This window comes from Eurosta solidaginis, chromosome 2 (assembly GCF_040869045.1).
Source record: "Eurosta solidaginis isolate ZX-2024a chromosome 2, ASM4086904v1, whole genome shotgun sequence".
NCBI lineage: Eukaryota > Metazoa > Arthropoda > Insecta > Diptera > Tephritidae > Eurosta > Eurosta solidaginis.
The window spans coordinates 289670916-289686979 of record NC_090320.1 but is presented as its reverse complement, the minus strand read 5'-3'; the positions used below and the strand labels follow the sequence as shown (position 1 = coordinate 289686979).

General features: G+C 39.0%; 1 protein-coding gene across 5 annotated transcripts in view; it reads left to right on the top strand.

Annotated features, from left to right (window-relative positions):
- The first annotated feature begins 457 nt into the window (after positions 1-457).
- LOC137241140 (tropomyosin-1-like) overlaps positions 458-16064 on the top strand; it is an 857608-nt gene continuing 842001 nt past the window's right edge. For all 5 annotated transcript variants that reach the window (XM_067768425.1, XM_067768430.1, XM_067768429.1 and 2 more), the window contains exon 1: positions 458-590. The gene's annotated coding sequence lies outside the window, so the exon portion shown is untranslated. The remainder of the gene's footprint in view (positions 591-16064) is intronic.

The following is a 16064-nucleotide window of genomic DNA, read 5'->3' as shown; positions in this document are numbered from 1 at the left end:
GGAGACATTTTTTTTTAAACGGGCGGTGCGACGTGTTATGTAGAAAAGCAATTTATCTGATAAAATATGCGGAATTCACTTTTCGTTTAAATAAAGCACAACTGACTGGCTTCGTGGTTACAATCGAATGAATCTTTATTTCTTTTTCTTTTTTGTTTCACACCTCAAAATGGTTGACATAAGTGCTTACAAGTTACCAGTATGTTTTTAACTTAATCGAATAGCGTTGCCAGATATTCTGACTTATTTCGAACTAAAATCTTATATTTAGTCCTACTACACTGAAATGAAATGTACAATTGAAGCTCACGCTGAGTATATAATGTTCGGTTACACCCGAACTTAGACACCTTTACTTGTTTTTTTTTTTGTTTTAAATTGTGCGGAAAACCGCAATGGCTGATATAAAAAAAAAAAAAATATGTTCACAGGTATTATATTTAATAAAAGCATCAAACTTAAAGCGGCATTTTTTAACGTTTCACCGGGAGATAAACGAATTGAACTCGGAAGACCGCATGATACATTTATTTATCAGTCCGATATTGGCCTTCCTTTTGAGGGTGGTCTTCAGTTTTGGAAAGAAGTAGGTGAGGAAAAATATCATATGTTGAAAAACGAAATTTATAAGCTGTTTTAAATGTTCGGGACAACGTATATTTGTGTATCTATCTGCATTTTCCTCCATGGTCTTCATAAAAAATTCACATCGAAACAGACTACCTGATGACCATTTAGAAAACCTACTCAGGATAAAAGTAACTGATTTAGATTTGAATTACGACGATGTAGTTAAATATATATCATAAATATATTAAATGGTGAATTGAATAACTTTTTTATTAGTGCAAAAAAAAAAATTATAAAAACAAGCAAAATGCGCCTTACTTAAATTTTTGAATAGCTTTTTTCGTTATCAAAAAATTGTTACTAGAAGTTACAATTATTGCAAAGTAATAAATTGAATTATTTTTTATTATTGAAAAAAGAAAACAAAATATACAAAAAAAGACAAAAAATTAATAAAAAAGATCAAATCAAAATTTGGGTTTTTTTTATTTTTTATTAGCTTTGTTCATTATCAAAAAATGTTTACCAAAAGTTACAAATTAGTAATAACAAAGAGAATGCTGTCAAGTGCTGTCTGTGAGCTCCGGTCAACTGAGTATACAAATAATATGACAGATGTGGCGGCTACACCGCAGTCTTGAATATAGTCAACTCTATTGTTGCAAACGAACGCAAAATTAGAGCTGTAGTGACAAGAAGTATGATTGTGTTATTCGTAAACCAAACTGATAAAATGAAAAAGAAAATACGGATTTTGGCTACCCTATATGTATAGTGAATTTTTTAAAAGTTAAGACATGACGAAATCAATGAAGTGAAGACAGTGTCAAGTTTAAGTAAGTCTGCTTTTCCGCTATGCAACTTAATTTGACAAACACTGTAATGCTTGTCCAACGTCCAATGCTTTGCTGTCCATCTTGACTACAAAGTCACAACTAAGTTGACCAATAAATGAAAACGACAATTTCCCATTTACCAATAAAATTTCATTAGCTAATATGTTGGCATTTTATTTTCGTCACAACGTGTAACAACTGGCTGGGAACCAGCATCAACACTAGCAACAACATTAGCACTGAAAAGCAGCGACGAATCAATCTTGCCAATAAATGCTACTTTGGACAAGTCAGTTACCGTAACCGTCCTGCTATATGGGGCAGAAGCATGGACGATGACAACAGCAGATGAAGCGGCTTTGGGAGTATTCGAGAGAAAAGTTCTTCGAAAGATTTATGGACCTCTACGCGTTGGCGATGGCGAGTACCGAAGAAGATTTATCGATGATCTGTACGAGCTATACGCAGACATCCACATAGTTCAGCGAATTAAATCGCAGCGGCTGCGCCGGCTAGGCCTTGTTATGCGAATGACAGATGATGCTCCGGCAAAGAAAGTGTTTCTGTTGGAACCTGCCTATGGAAGCAGAGGTAGAGCGCGGCCCCAACTCCCTTGGAAGGACCAAGTGGAAAACGATTTAAACTCCCTTGTTGTGCCCAATTGGCGCCGGTTGGCGGAGCGAAGGAGCGACTGGCGCGCCTTGTTGGACGGCCATAACCGTTTAGACGGTTAAGCGCCAATTAAGTAAGTGTAAAACAACTGTAAAACAACGGAAAATAATAAAATCGGTTGTGAAATAAATGAACACAAAATTTTAGCATGGATTTTGGTCATAAACTTCTTTATCGAATTTGAGTTAGTAATGTGACAGAATGAAACGCCTTTGACCCCAACTGAATATAGGGTCAACTTAAGGCACTTTTGATGTCAGTCCTTTTGACCTAATGAAAACCAAGAATTAGGTAGATATGCTTTTTTTTTATTTGTTTTTCAAATGTTTTTTATTGTTTTTGTTAAACTCAGCTGTGAAGAGCTCACAGAGTATAATAATTTTGTTCGCATAACGGTACCCAAAAATTGTCACCCTTGGTCTACAATTTGGTCAATATTTCCCAAACGTGTGTGATATGGAATTAAAAACCACTTATAAACCAGCTACGTAACAAACGCAGCTAAGCTCTCAGCTGAGTTTGTAATGTTCGGTTACGCCCAAACTTAGCCTTCCTTACTTCTTTTTAAGTTATTATTTTTCTAGTTTTTGCCATTTGTTTAAACAAAGCAAACAAAGCGCATTAATTGAGGTTTCAATTATGAGGTTTTACCATTAATCACCCATTTATTTGAACAACAAAAAAAAACTGTTTTTAAAATATTTTTCACCTGTTCAAAATTATACAAAGTAGTATTTCTTGGAAAATATATAAAGTGGCATTTAACCTGCAGAAATTCTCACCTATTCCCAACATCAAATACTTTGCAAATGAATAAATTAACTTTATAACAAGTAAGGAAGGCTAAGTTCGGGTGTAACCGAACATCACATACTGAGCTGAGAGCTTTGGAGACAAAATAAGGGAAAATCACCATATAGGAAAATAAACCTAGGGTAACCCTGGAATGTGTTTGTATGGCATTGGTGTCAAATGGAAGGTATTAAAGAGTATTTTAAAAGGTAGTGGGCCTTAGTTCTATAGGTCGACGCCTTCTCGGGATATCGCCATAAAGGTGGACCAGGGGTGACTCTAGAATATGTTTGTACGATGTGGGTATCAAATTAAAGGTATTAATGAGGGTTTTAAAAGGGAGTGATCCTTAGTTGTATATGTGAAGGCCTTTTCGAGATATTGACCAAAATGTAGACCAGTTTGAAACACAACATCATCTGTCGGGTACCGCTAATTTATTTATATATGTAATACCACGAACAGTATTCCTGCCAAGATTCCAAGTGCTTTTGATTTCGCCCTGCAGAACTTTGCACTTTATTCTACTTAGAATGGTAGGTGTCACACCCATTTTACAAATTTTTTGACAGACGAATCGAGATAAACGAAAATCTCTGAAAAAACGCAGGGAATCTTGCGATCGATTTTAAAGCAACTTCACGGTGAGCTAGAGACCTGAAACTTGGGCCGTGAGTAAGAACCCGGTGACAATGCAACATTTGATAAACAAAATTCCGATAGGTGGCGCATGGATCGAGATATTAAGAAAATTTATTTTGATTTGGGAATCTTTCAATCCATTTTTAACTAACTTCCCCTTTGACCTAGAGACTTGAAACTTGACACTTAATTAGAGGCCTGGTGACAATACAACTTATAGAAATCAAAGTTCCGCTGGGTGACGCGCTAGTCAAGATAACTGCAAATCCTTTAAAAAGGGGGGGAATCTTGCAACCGATATTTAAGTATCTTCGCGGTGAACTAGAGACCTGAAACTTGGGCCGTGAGTCAGAACCCGGTGGAAATGAAATATTTCATCAAAAAAATTTCGCTAGGTGTCGCATGGATCGAGATTATAAGAGAACAATTTTTGATTTGGGAATCTTTCAATCCATTTTTAACTAACTTCCCGGTTACCTAGAGACTTGAAAAAAAGTTCTTCAATAAAAACAATTTAAAACAAGTAAGGAAGGCTAAGTTTATTTATTTATTTATTTTTTTATTACGACTCTTAGAGCCCAGATCAACACTTAAAAATATTATTGCATTAATTAACAATATGTACTACGTATGAATTTGCCCTTGAATTTGTATTTGAATTTGAAACATGAATTTGAATTTGTATTTGAAACATGTAACACAAATCCATCCGAATCCTAATATTTATTTTATATTCATTGATTTCGCGTGAGCATATAATCTTTTATTAAATAAGTTATATATATCAAAATTCCTAACGATTGCAGGTAATTCGTTAAAATATTTTAACCCTTTGTAAAAAATACTATTTTTTCAAACTCCGTTTTGTAATTAGGTAATTAAAATCCTTTCTGTCTCGTATTTTTGTCATGAACCTCGTAGTTAAATTTAATATTTGTTTTTATATAATCAGGCAAATTTCCGGTTTTTATGTTGCATATATGGGGGATTCCCCCGGCACCGGGGTTACTCAGGGTCCCGCGATTTATAGGTACTAATAATTATTATTTTTTAATTCAGTAGAGTCTTTAGTTGTTCCATGTCCAAATTTTAAGCCGAATTTCAAAAGCAACGAATATTGATAATGACTTTTTGCCTGGGCCTGAGGAGGCAATAAAAACATCAAACAAAAATGTATGTTTACATGAATCCGAATTCGTAAAGTTTTCGTTGTGACACTGATGAAGGTTCATCTTCAAAAAGTCTTCGAACAATACCACCAACTCTGTATCAAAGTCCAGATTATTTAAGCGACTTCGATATCGGTACCATGAATAATGAGTTTTTGCGATCTGAAGAAGTCAACGAAATAATTCGTCGTGTCTAAACATTCACTGCACTAGGCACTCTATTTGAAAAATGAAAAAAGGACACACGGGATTGAATAAAATATGAAGTATGTTTTATTCACAATTAAAAAGAATAAACCAAAATATTAAGATTATATTTAATGAAATTCAATTAAACTAGATAAAAAACTGCGCGACGGCGGGCAGGCGATATAATAAAACTGAAGCCAACGTTGACGGGCACGATCGATGCGTAATAGTGGGTAGTTTAATTACAACTAACTTAGCTTATGCGCGGTGATGTTCGGCAAGCACAGCTGAGCTGCATTTGCGCTTGGCCGAACTGGCCGGGTGTTGTCAGACGGAGGGGTCGGACTTAGTCCGCAAATTGGATCATGTCTTCAACATGCCTCCTAACCACCTTCCCCCCCCTCCGCCCGACGCGTTGCTGGGTTGAGGACGGCATCGATTCTATCTAGGGCCGCCCGTGCCTCTTCGACGAGTTTACGTAATTTTTCGTCGCGCTGTCGAGCCCACCGACTTTATATTGACGTTGGCGGGGTTGGGCTGGTGCGCGGCTTGGTCCGCTGTCCGTGCGACGCGAGTTGGTGACCTGTCGTCGAGCTCGGTGTAAGAGCGTGTGGTGGCCGGGGGAACATTTGCTGCAGATGGACGAGGAGTCACATGCCCCGGTGCTGTGTGACACTGCCAGGCAGTTGATGCAGTACAAGTGGTTAGTCGCACATTCGTAGCGCTCCTCCGGCTTCATTGCGAGGAATACACGGCACTGCGTTAGCGAGTGTCGCTGCCCGCATAGGCGGCATTTTTGCACCACCGTAGATCTGCGGGTCCTGTAAAGACAAGAGAAGAAAAATACGTATTTCTCAAAAAATGGGTTAGAAAAATACGTTGAGGAGGGTATCTTATATGTAGCAGAGGGTACCATAGGTAGGGTTAGCACTGCGAGGCAGTTGGTAGCACACACAGTTTGGCAATATTTCGGGTTATTAGTCCCTGTTGGGCTTTAAGTCACACAACTCGCACATTGTAATCCGATCCAGGGTGTAAAGTGATTACCCGCCCCAAACGCCATTCGTTCGGGGGTACGAAATCATCTTTTACCACGACTAAATCGCCAACTTGAATATTGCGTTGAGGGCATTTCCATTTGTACCGCTTGTGCAGCTCCTTGATGTACTCGTTCTTCCATCGGGTGCTGAACTGATGGTGAAGCACTTTCAGTTTCTGCCAGTTATTGACTAAGGTGAGATGCTCTGCAGTTGGCTCCGGTAATGACAAGAGTGGCGCGCCACGTAGGAAATGCCTTGGGGTTAGGACTAGGGGATCCATTGGAACTTCGGACATAGGGGAGAGTGGTCGGAAGTTGAGGACCGCCTCTATGCGTACAAAGAGGGTAGTGAGCTCTTCGAAGGAAAACTTCTGGTTTCCTGCTACCTTCGTTAAGTGTATCTTGAAACTTTTCACGGCCGCTTCCCATAGACCACCCATATGTGGAGCGTATGGTGGGATGAATTTCCATGAGAATCCGTGAGTTGCGTACTTTTCGGCGACGTCTGTAGCGAATTCCTTGAGGAATGTGCTGAATTCCCCCTGTAGTACGCGTTTAGCTCCGACGAACGTTTTTCCGTTGTCAGAAATTATCTGATGGGGAAGGCCACGCCGGCCAGTGAATCGGACAAAGGCTGCGTTTAAGGCGTTCGCGGAGAGGTCAGAGCACACTTCTAAATGAACAGCCTTTGTGGAAAAACAGACGAACCACAAACGCAAGCTTTCACATATGTAAGATGCTAATGGCAACTCTGCCATAAATGCAACACTAACATAAAACCAACGCGAACAATTGAACAGTAACCGACAGTCGGTCGATCGTATATATTCAAAGCCGCCGGAACCTTCGCACTCACAATGAAATATTGAATTTGCTAAACTATTTTAAAATGTTACTTATAACTAAATTCTTGAATTAAATAATTATTCTTTAAGTTTAAAGAACGCCTGACAATTTATTTACCGCCTACAGTGGCCGCTCAATAGCCCTTTCCTTTCAGGTCAGAAGGGGATTGTGAATCCGGAAAAAATACTATATGGAAAAGTGCAAGAAATAATACATATAAACGTTTAATATATAAAAATACGTGTAACGCGAGTATTGTTGAGATCATGTAGTAGCATGCACGCGTTAAATACATTCGAGAATCGCGCGAATATACGGAAAAGTGCTGAAACTGATAGTTACTTGAGAAAATATTTATATGCACCAACGGTTAGATACATATAAAATAAAAGACAAATTCGATTCGTGTAGTAACATGATTAAAAATCATATATACAAATATACATATGTGGATAAGATCGTGATTGTACCAGAAAATCAACCCTTAACGTGGATACGTGCATACATACATACGTACATATGTACAAATGCATTCGAGTAAATAAGAGAAAATTCTAGAACGGTGTATATATTTGCCACACAAAAGTGTTTGTTGACGAGTTGTCAGCATCATCAGTGCGCGCATTATATAAAGCAAAACAGGCATGCTTAACCAACGAACCGATATCATTTCGTTACGATAATTAACGTTAATAAACGAAACAAAGTCATTTCGTTTCGTTTATTAACGTTAAAAACGTCAAATTAACGAAATGATTTCGTTTCGTTTTCTGCCATATCAAAACGGAATCAAATCGTTTATGTTCATTATTAATTTCAAACTATGCTGGCAAAGCTGATTGATGGCGGAGTCATTAAAGGTGAAAGCAATAGCCAAGCAGATTGCAACTTTTCTCATGAATTTTGACAGTACGAACATTTCTCAGAGTGTTTTTGACATTACCACCAACGAATTACACAAACAAATTATATGGAGTTTGTGTGTGTATGTGCGCTCGTTGTTACCACCTTACGGCTTCACCATGGCTATAGCATTGCCAGCACAATTCAAACATAAAGTATCACGTTTTTGTTAACATTTTTAACGTTAACGAAAGCTTTTCGTTTCGGATAAAAACGAGATACAATTTATCTTGATAATTTCTTTATCGATAATATTTCGAAGTGTTTCAACGGAAACGGTGGAAATTTTTTGATAAACGATTAGCTTAACGTTAAGGTGCATCCCTGAAACAAAATTTGAATTTGCAACGAGCGTTAGACGTACTTATGTATGAATATACATATGTGCATAGTAGCATCAATATAAATGTGGAGTTGAATACATATATATTGAGAACCGAAGTTGAACGTATAATAACGACGGTTGGAAAAACGAGATAACAATCTGTACGCGCACCGAAGTTGAACGTATAATAACGACGGTTGCATAAACGAGATAACAATAGTAAACGTAAATCGGAGTTGAACGTGTAATAACAACGATTACAAAAAACGAAACGCATATAAAGAAACAAATTACGAAGACCTAAGTTGAACGAATAATAACGAGAGTGAAATTCCAGAAAAAGAAGAAAAGCTTAACGAATGTGTTCGACATAACAACATCAGTGGTGAAGTCGAAAAATCAGCGAGAATTTGTTGAAAAGAAAATAAAGCAAACAAAGAGAACTAACGAGTAGGCACGAATAAAACAAACCGTGCGAGTGCATGACAACGAGACGTCACAATCGAAACGATCAAAACAAATCGCAAAACGTAAACAATAACAAGTTCTAATAAGAATAGTTGGAACGCAAAAAAAAACGAGTACATATAATTATCTAATTAGAATACGAGACGTAAACAAAGAAACGCAATGCAGAAAATAGCTAATTTAAGAGTTGAACAGCTTAAAACGCTGCTACGCGAACGAGATAAACCGACGACGGGTACTAAAGCAGAATTAATTCAACGTTTGTGCGAGGTAGGAAAAAGTGATGAAATAGATGTTCTTGATAATAGTGCAATGCAACAACAAATTGATGAGTTGCGGGAAATGACGCAAAGCATTACTACCCTGTTGCAACAACGAAACGATAGAGAACAACAAACGAATAATTTAAGTAATGAACAAATAGTACAACAAACAAATAACGTGAGTAATGAACAATCAAACGCAAGTACAGAAACGCGAAATATAGCTACTCCGGTATCAATGGTAGATTTTCCAAGCACAAGGTGTTCGGTAAAAGAAATAGCCGAAACGTTACCTACATTCGATCCGACAAATGAACTTTCCTTGCCGGTAGAAAAATTTGTTGAACGTGTTAACCAAGCGCGTAGTGCTTATCAATGGAATGAAAAAAGTTTAATGTTAGCAGTATTTAGTCGGCTGCATGGTGTTGCAAAACTATGGTTAGATGCATCACCACTGTGCTATTCGAATTGGAAAATTTTCGCGGAACGATTAATTAAAGAATTCGGTACAAAGCCAAACGAGGCAGAGGTACATTATAAGATGAACAGTTCGGTACGTAAATCAGATGAGAAAATCGTGGATTATTGTTTCCGTATGAACGCTATCGGTCAACGCTATAATTTGAGTGAAGATGCTATTATAAGATATACGCGAAACGGGTTAAGAAACCGTGAAATGCAAACAGCAATTGCTCCGTTACGATTCCAATCGATGAGACATTTACGTGAAGCGCTTGACGAGTATAGTAAAAATCAAAACAGTACACCGATTTTAAGAATTGAACAAAACAAAACGAAAAGCGCGAGTAACACTATTAAAAAGCCTGCCACGGAAAATAAAAGTAAAATAAAGTGTTATAACTGTGGTGAAGAAGGTCACATATCGACTAAGTGTCCTAAACCACAACGCAAAGCACGATGTGTCGATTGTCAGAAAGTTCATCCGAAAGGTGAACCTGTGAATTGTGGTAAGAAGAGTGCCATAACACGAAAAGTGCAATGATCAGTTTTGTATGAAAACAATATACATTGAGAAACAACAAATAAAAGCGTTTGTTGATACGGGAAGTGAGTGTAGCATGATTCGGGAATCGTGTGCCAACAAGTTAAAAATTGAAAGAGAGCATTGTTCATTGAAAATAAAAGGTATTTGCGGTGGCGCGCGATATGCAAAAGAATTGATAAAAACTGAAATACAGATAGACAGTATTAAACTAAGCGTAGTGTTATATATAGTTGATGACGACTTGTTAACGTCAGATGTACTATTAGGTCAAGAGATATTTAGTCGAAATATCCTCGCGAAAATAAATAGAGGACAATTAAAATTCGAATACGCGACCGTCGCGAGAAATCGGGAAACGTTGATAGCTGAACGTAAGACAATAACCGAAAACGATATAAAATGCGGAGAACTTGAAAGTACGAAGATGAAGAAATTAATAGGAATGCTGAATGAGTATAACGATATATTTGCAAATAACATAAGCGAAATAGGTAAGACCAATACATTATCCATGAAAATTGAGTTAGATATCGCAGTACCCATTGCACAAAATCCATACCGTATCCCAGAACCTAAGAAAATCATCGTGCAACAAATGATTGCTGAACTACTAGATAGCGATATAATAGAATCGTCAGAGTCTGAATATGCGAGTCCCATTGTACACGTGAAAAAGAAAAACGGTGAGTCGAGATTGTGTGTCGACTACAGGAGGGTGAATCAGCATACACGAAAAGAAGTTTATCCAATGCCGCATATTGAGGAACAGCTTCAGGAAGCTAAACTTTATCAATATTTTACAATACTTGATATGAATAGTGGATATTACCAAATACCAATAGATCCAGATAGTCGCAAATTTAATGCGTTTGTCACAACAGAGGGGTTGTATCAATTTAAACGAATGCCTTTCGGGCTTAAGAATGCTCCCGTGGTTTTCCAACGCTTAATGGCAAAGGTAAAAGAAGGAACACAGAACGGCGATATGATTAATTATATGGACGACATTATGGTAGGAGGTTCTACCATTGAAGAAATGTTAACAAAATTGGGACGGGTATTTGATGTAATACGAGAATTAAATTTGACTTTGAATTTGAAGAAGTGTGAGTTTGCAAAAGAAACGATAGAATTTTTGGGACATTCTTTAACACCAACTGGAATCAGTCCAGGTACGGCAAAAACGCTAGCTATTACAAATTTTCTGACTCGGAAAAACGTAACTGAAGTAAGACAGTTTCTTGGTTTGAGTGGGTACTTTAGAAAATTCGTACCCCATTATTCGATAAAGTCTGAACCGCTAAGACGTTTACTACGTAAAGATCAAAAGTTTCAATGGTCTGAAGAACAACAACGCGCGTTTGAAGAGCTAAAGATGGCATTAGTATCTAAGCCAGTGATAACGTCATACAGAATCGAAGCTAAGCATGAAATTCATACCGATGCGAGTTCCATTGGGTTAGCTGGAGTATTATTGCAAGAAGAAGCCGACGGCTGGAAGCCAGTAGTTTATGTCAGTAGATCAACGAGCGAAAACGAGAAGAAGTTTCATAGTTATGAGTTAGAGACTCTTGCTGTGGTAGAAACACTTGAACGATTTAAATACTATGTTCACGGAAAAGAAGTTACCGTGGTAACCGACTGCAACGCAATTAAGACGGCTATGTCAAAGAAAGAGCTTATCCCGCGCATAGCGCGCTGGTGGTTGAAGGTCCAAGAATATGATTTGAAGATAGAACATCGCTCTGGTAAGCGAATGGAACACGTAGACGCTCTCAGCAGAGCACCCGTAGAAGTATCGCATGAGGTGAATGAAACTTCCTTGTGTGTATTGAAAACAGGAGTAGATGAAACGGACTGGTTATTCAGTATGCAGCTACAGGATGCTGATATAAAGAATATAGTCGAACAATTGAAAACGAAAAACACTAATATGATAGATGAGTACATAGTTGAGAATGGTCGATTATTAAAAAACCGCAAAGGTGCAAAATTATGGGTTGTACCAAAGGCACTGCGATGGAAGGTTTTACATGATTGCCACGATAATGCTGGACATTTAGGCGTCGAGAAAACGATTCAGCGATTGATAAGTTATTTATGGTTCCCGAGAATGCGGAGCTATGTAAAATCGTATATTAAGTCGTGCGTAGAATGCGCATACAATAAAGATAGAGGGGGGAGGAAAGAAGGTGAATATCATTTTGATGATATCGACCCAATCCCGTTTAAGACAGTACACTTAGACCATTTAGGTCCTTTCACAAAAAGTAGTCAGAGAAACGAGCATATACTTGTCCTTGTCGACGCGTTTACAAAATTTACAATTATACGAGCAGTCAAGAGTACAAGGACCAAGCCGGTGATAGACATATTAAACGAGGTCAGTAGTTATGTAGGTATGCCTGAGCGAATCGTTACGGACAGAGGTACCGCATTCACATCCAAAGATTTCGCGAAATATTGTAATGACAACGGAATCAAACATGAAAAAAACGCTGTGCGTACTCCGAGGGCAAACGGACACGCCGAACGTACAAACAGGACAATTTTGTCAATGCTATTGCCAACCACAACCAATGATAAACGCTGGGATGAGAAGCTGCGCGAAATTCAATGGGTAATAAATTCAATGAAGAATAAAACGACAACGAAAACACCTCAAGAACTTTTGCTAGGTTTCTCGCCACGAGACATTTTGCGAAACAAAATATTATTAACTTTACACGACGATAATCATGAACTTAACGAAATTGATTTAGAAGAAATACGACGTAATGCAGCAGCTAAAATTAGCAAGATGAGGCAGCAAGCAAAAATCCGATTTGACGGACAACATAGTAAACCAACAGTATATCACGTCGACGACTTGGTGCTCGTCGAAAATGAGGCACCTAGTACCGGAAATTCACGAAAATTAGAGCCTCATTACAAGGGTCCGTTCATAATCACGCGGTCTCTTGGTAATGACAGGTATGTAGTTGAGGACTTGCCAGGTTCTCGTCGAACACAGCGACATTATTCGTCAGTATACTCATCGGATAAAATAAAACTGTGGTGTGAGTTACCACCCTACGATGATAATGAAACGTATGAAGACGAGGTCGATCAAAATACCCCAGGGCAGGAGCGGGGGCGCTCCTATGTGTCAGGAGAGGCCGAATGTAAGATGCTAATGGCAACTCTGCCATAAATGCAACACTAACATAAAACCAACGCGAACAATTGAACAGTAACCGACAGTCGGTCGATCGTATATATTCAAAGCCGCCGGAACCTTCGCACTCACAATGAAATATTGAATTTGCTAAACTATTTTAAAATGTTACTTATAACTAAATTCTTGAATTAAAGAACGCCTGACAATTTATTTACCGCCTACAGTGGCCGCTCAAGAGTCCTTTCCTTTCACATACGAAGCTCGGCGAAGTGAAGAAGTTTTTACCAAAAATGGTTCAAGGAAGTCGACTCCTGTAGTATGGAAGGGTAGGGAATATGTTGACCTCTCGGGGGCAGGACTGATATTATTTGCGTTTTCATCTGCTGTTTGTATATGGTGCAGGATTTGCAGTGGAAGATGAGCTTTTTGACCTTTTGCTTCAAACGTGGAATGTAGTACAGTTGCTGTACCATTCGGATCATAAGCTGTTTCGCGGCGTGCAACATGTTCGAGTGGAGGAAGTTCAACAGAAGAGAAAAAAATCGAGAGTTTTCGGGTATTTTAATTGGGTGCTGCTCATTAAAACTATAGGTGGCATATGGTAATCTTCCAGAAACTCGTATTATTCCTGAGTCATCTAACATGGGGTTTAACGTCAGAAGGGTGTTTTTTTGGGTAAGGGTCCTGACGTTTGAAGTAGCTCTATCGTTTCTCCGTAATAATTCCGTTGAGTTTGAATGATGATTTCCATTTTGGCATCATTCGCTTCAGCGTGGCTGGAACTTTTAGTTTCTTTGCTTTCTGGATAAACCGCAACATATAGGCCACTACCCTTAGTGCTCGAAGAAACGACGAAAAACGGTCGAGTATATCTATTTTTTCTTCATGCAGGGTGTGGAACACTTACACATGTCATTGTTCGGGTGGAGTTGGGTGGTGATATATATCTTTTTGCCACGAGGTTGATGGCCTGATAAGCCAATTAGGTCCTTGCCACCATAATGGACATTCGACTATCGTTGCTGGAAACGTGCCTCCAAGTGGCGTTGTCGACGTTCTTAAGAAATTCGGATGTACTGTTGGCGACATACATTTTCAAGGTATGGGGTGGTTTTTCTAACCATGCCAGTACGATGGCAAAATCGCACCAGAGAATGAGTTCATGTTGGGGTAGGTTCAGCTCACTTCGGCGCTGTTTCGCTAATTTGGACAGTAAGACCGCTCCACAGAGTTCTAACCGTGGAAGGCTCACGGTTTGAAGGGGTGCTACTTTGCTTTTAGCAGCTAGCAAATGGGATGAAAACTAGTTTCATGAGTTTGTACGCGTAAATATACACAGGCACAAAAGGCTTTTTCGGAAGCATCTGAAATCCATGAAGCTGGATGAGTTTATCGGGGGAATACTGTACCCACTTAGGGATTTTAATTTCCCTGATGTGAGGTAAATTTTCCATTTTTGGAGAGCCACGGGCTTCACGTCTTCGTCCCAATCCGTTCCTTCCATCCAAAGCTTTTGCAGCAACATTTTTGCAAGAATTATTATTGGCGATAGTCATCCTGCGGGGTCAAACAGTTTCGCAACTGCTGATAAAATCTGCCTTTTCGTAGTCGTGTTGCTGCCGATGGACGGTCGTTCGTATAGGTGAAGGTGTCGGTTAGCGCGTTCTATTGAACTCCGAGGGTTTTTGTGGAACTCGAATCGTGGAATTTAAGAAAGTCGACATCTAGCAAATCAGGTTCGGGAACGGGCTTTAAAATTTCAGGGTGATTTGCCGACATCTTTCTCAAAGGGAACCCTGCCGATTTTAGGGCTTCGATAACTTGGATCATGGAGATCAAAGTGGACTGTATATTATGACCGCCTGACAAAATATCGTCAACATACGCTTCATTCAATAAAATGTTTTTAGCGAGCGGATATTCGTCTTGACAGTCATGGGCGAGTTGGTGTAGGGTTCGAATTGCCAAATATGGCGCGCAATTTACACCAACGGTAACTGTTTTTAGTCGAAAATCTTATATCGAGTTGGGTGTTTTCGAAAAACAATTCGATGAAAATCTTTATCTTCTTCATGGATGAGTATTTGGCGATACATTTTCTCAATATCGCCTTTGAAAACAAACTTATAAAGTCGCCATTTAAGTATGACGAGCATTAAGTCATTTTGTAGTATGAGGCCTGTATGGAGGACGTCGTTCAACGAGTTGCCCGAATGTGACATTTTTGATGCGTTGAAGACGACTCGCACTTTTGTGGTTTTGCTGTAGGGTTTTATGACAGCGTGATGGGATTGATAAAATGATAGATATTTACCATCTCTAATTATCTCTTGTTGGGAGGCGGGATGCATGTGATCCGTTATAAAATATTCATTAAGGACCTCAAAATATTTGTCTCTTAATTCGGGTTTTCTTTCGAGGGTTCGTTCGATGCTGATATATTGCTGTTGTGCTGCGGGTCGTGAATGACCGAGTGCTAGATTGGCTGGAAATTCTGATTTGAATGGCAGTTTCACTCTGTAGCGTCCATCTTCCTCGCGAATTGTGGTCGTCCGGTAGAGTGCTTCACAGTATTCGTCATCAGCTGATCGTTGTTGGGTTTGGTGAACTTCTTCCTGTTCCCAAAATTGTCTCAAAAGTTAAATAAGGGGTCATCGGTGCATTCCGTGACATGAGTGCTGAACTTTGATACCTTTTTAGCTACAGGGCCGCTTAATATCCATCCGAATATGGTGTTTTGGGCAAGTAATGTTCCATTCACATCCCATTGGAGCCCTTCGGTGAGGGTTTGCGGGGTGATATCGCTGCCGATTACCACATCGATTTTCAATGGTATCGAATACTGTGGATTGGCTAACGGTAGTCGGGACAGTTCTTCGAGATCGATGCTTGAAACCCTGACTGTGGACAAAAACTTAGTTTCGGCAAAATTATTGCTTGTGCGTCTATCATTTGGGTTAAGTCTGCTGAACAGAATGTTATCTGGCAGACTTTATTGGCATTTTTCACAACCGTTCCCCCATTCCAGATATCTGGTGGTAGACCAAGAAGCTTTTGTATACGGGATAATACAAAAGTTTTTTGTGAACCTTGGTCTATTAGGGCACGAAATTGAGGAAATTCGCCAGCATAATATACTGATACTACTGCTGTTGGTAGTAGGGTGGTTCCATGATTACTCGAA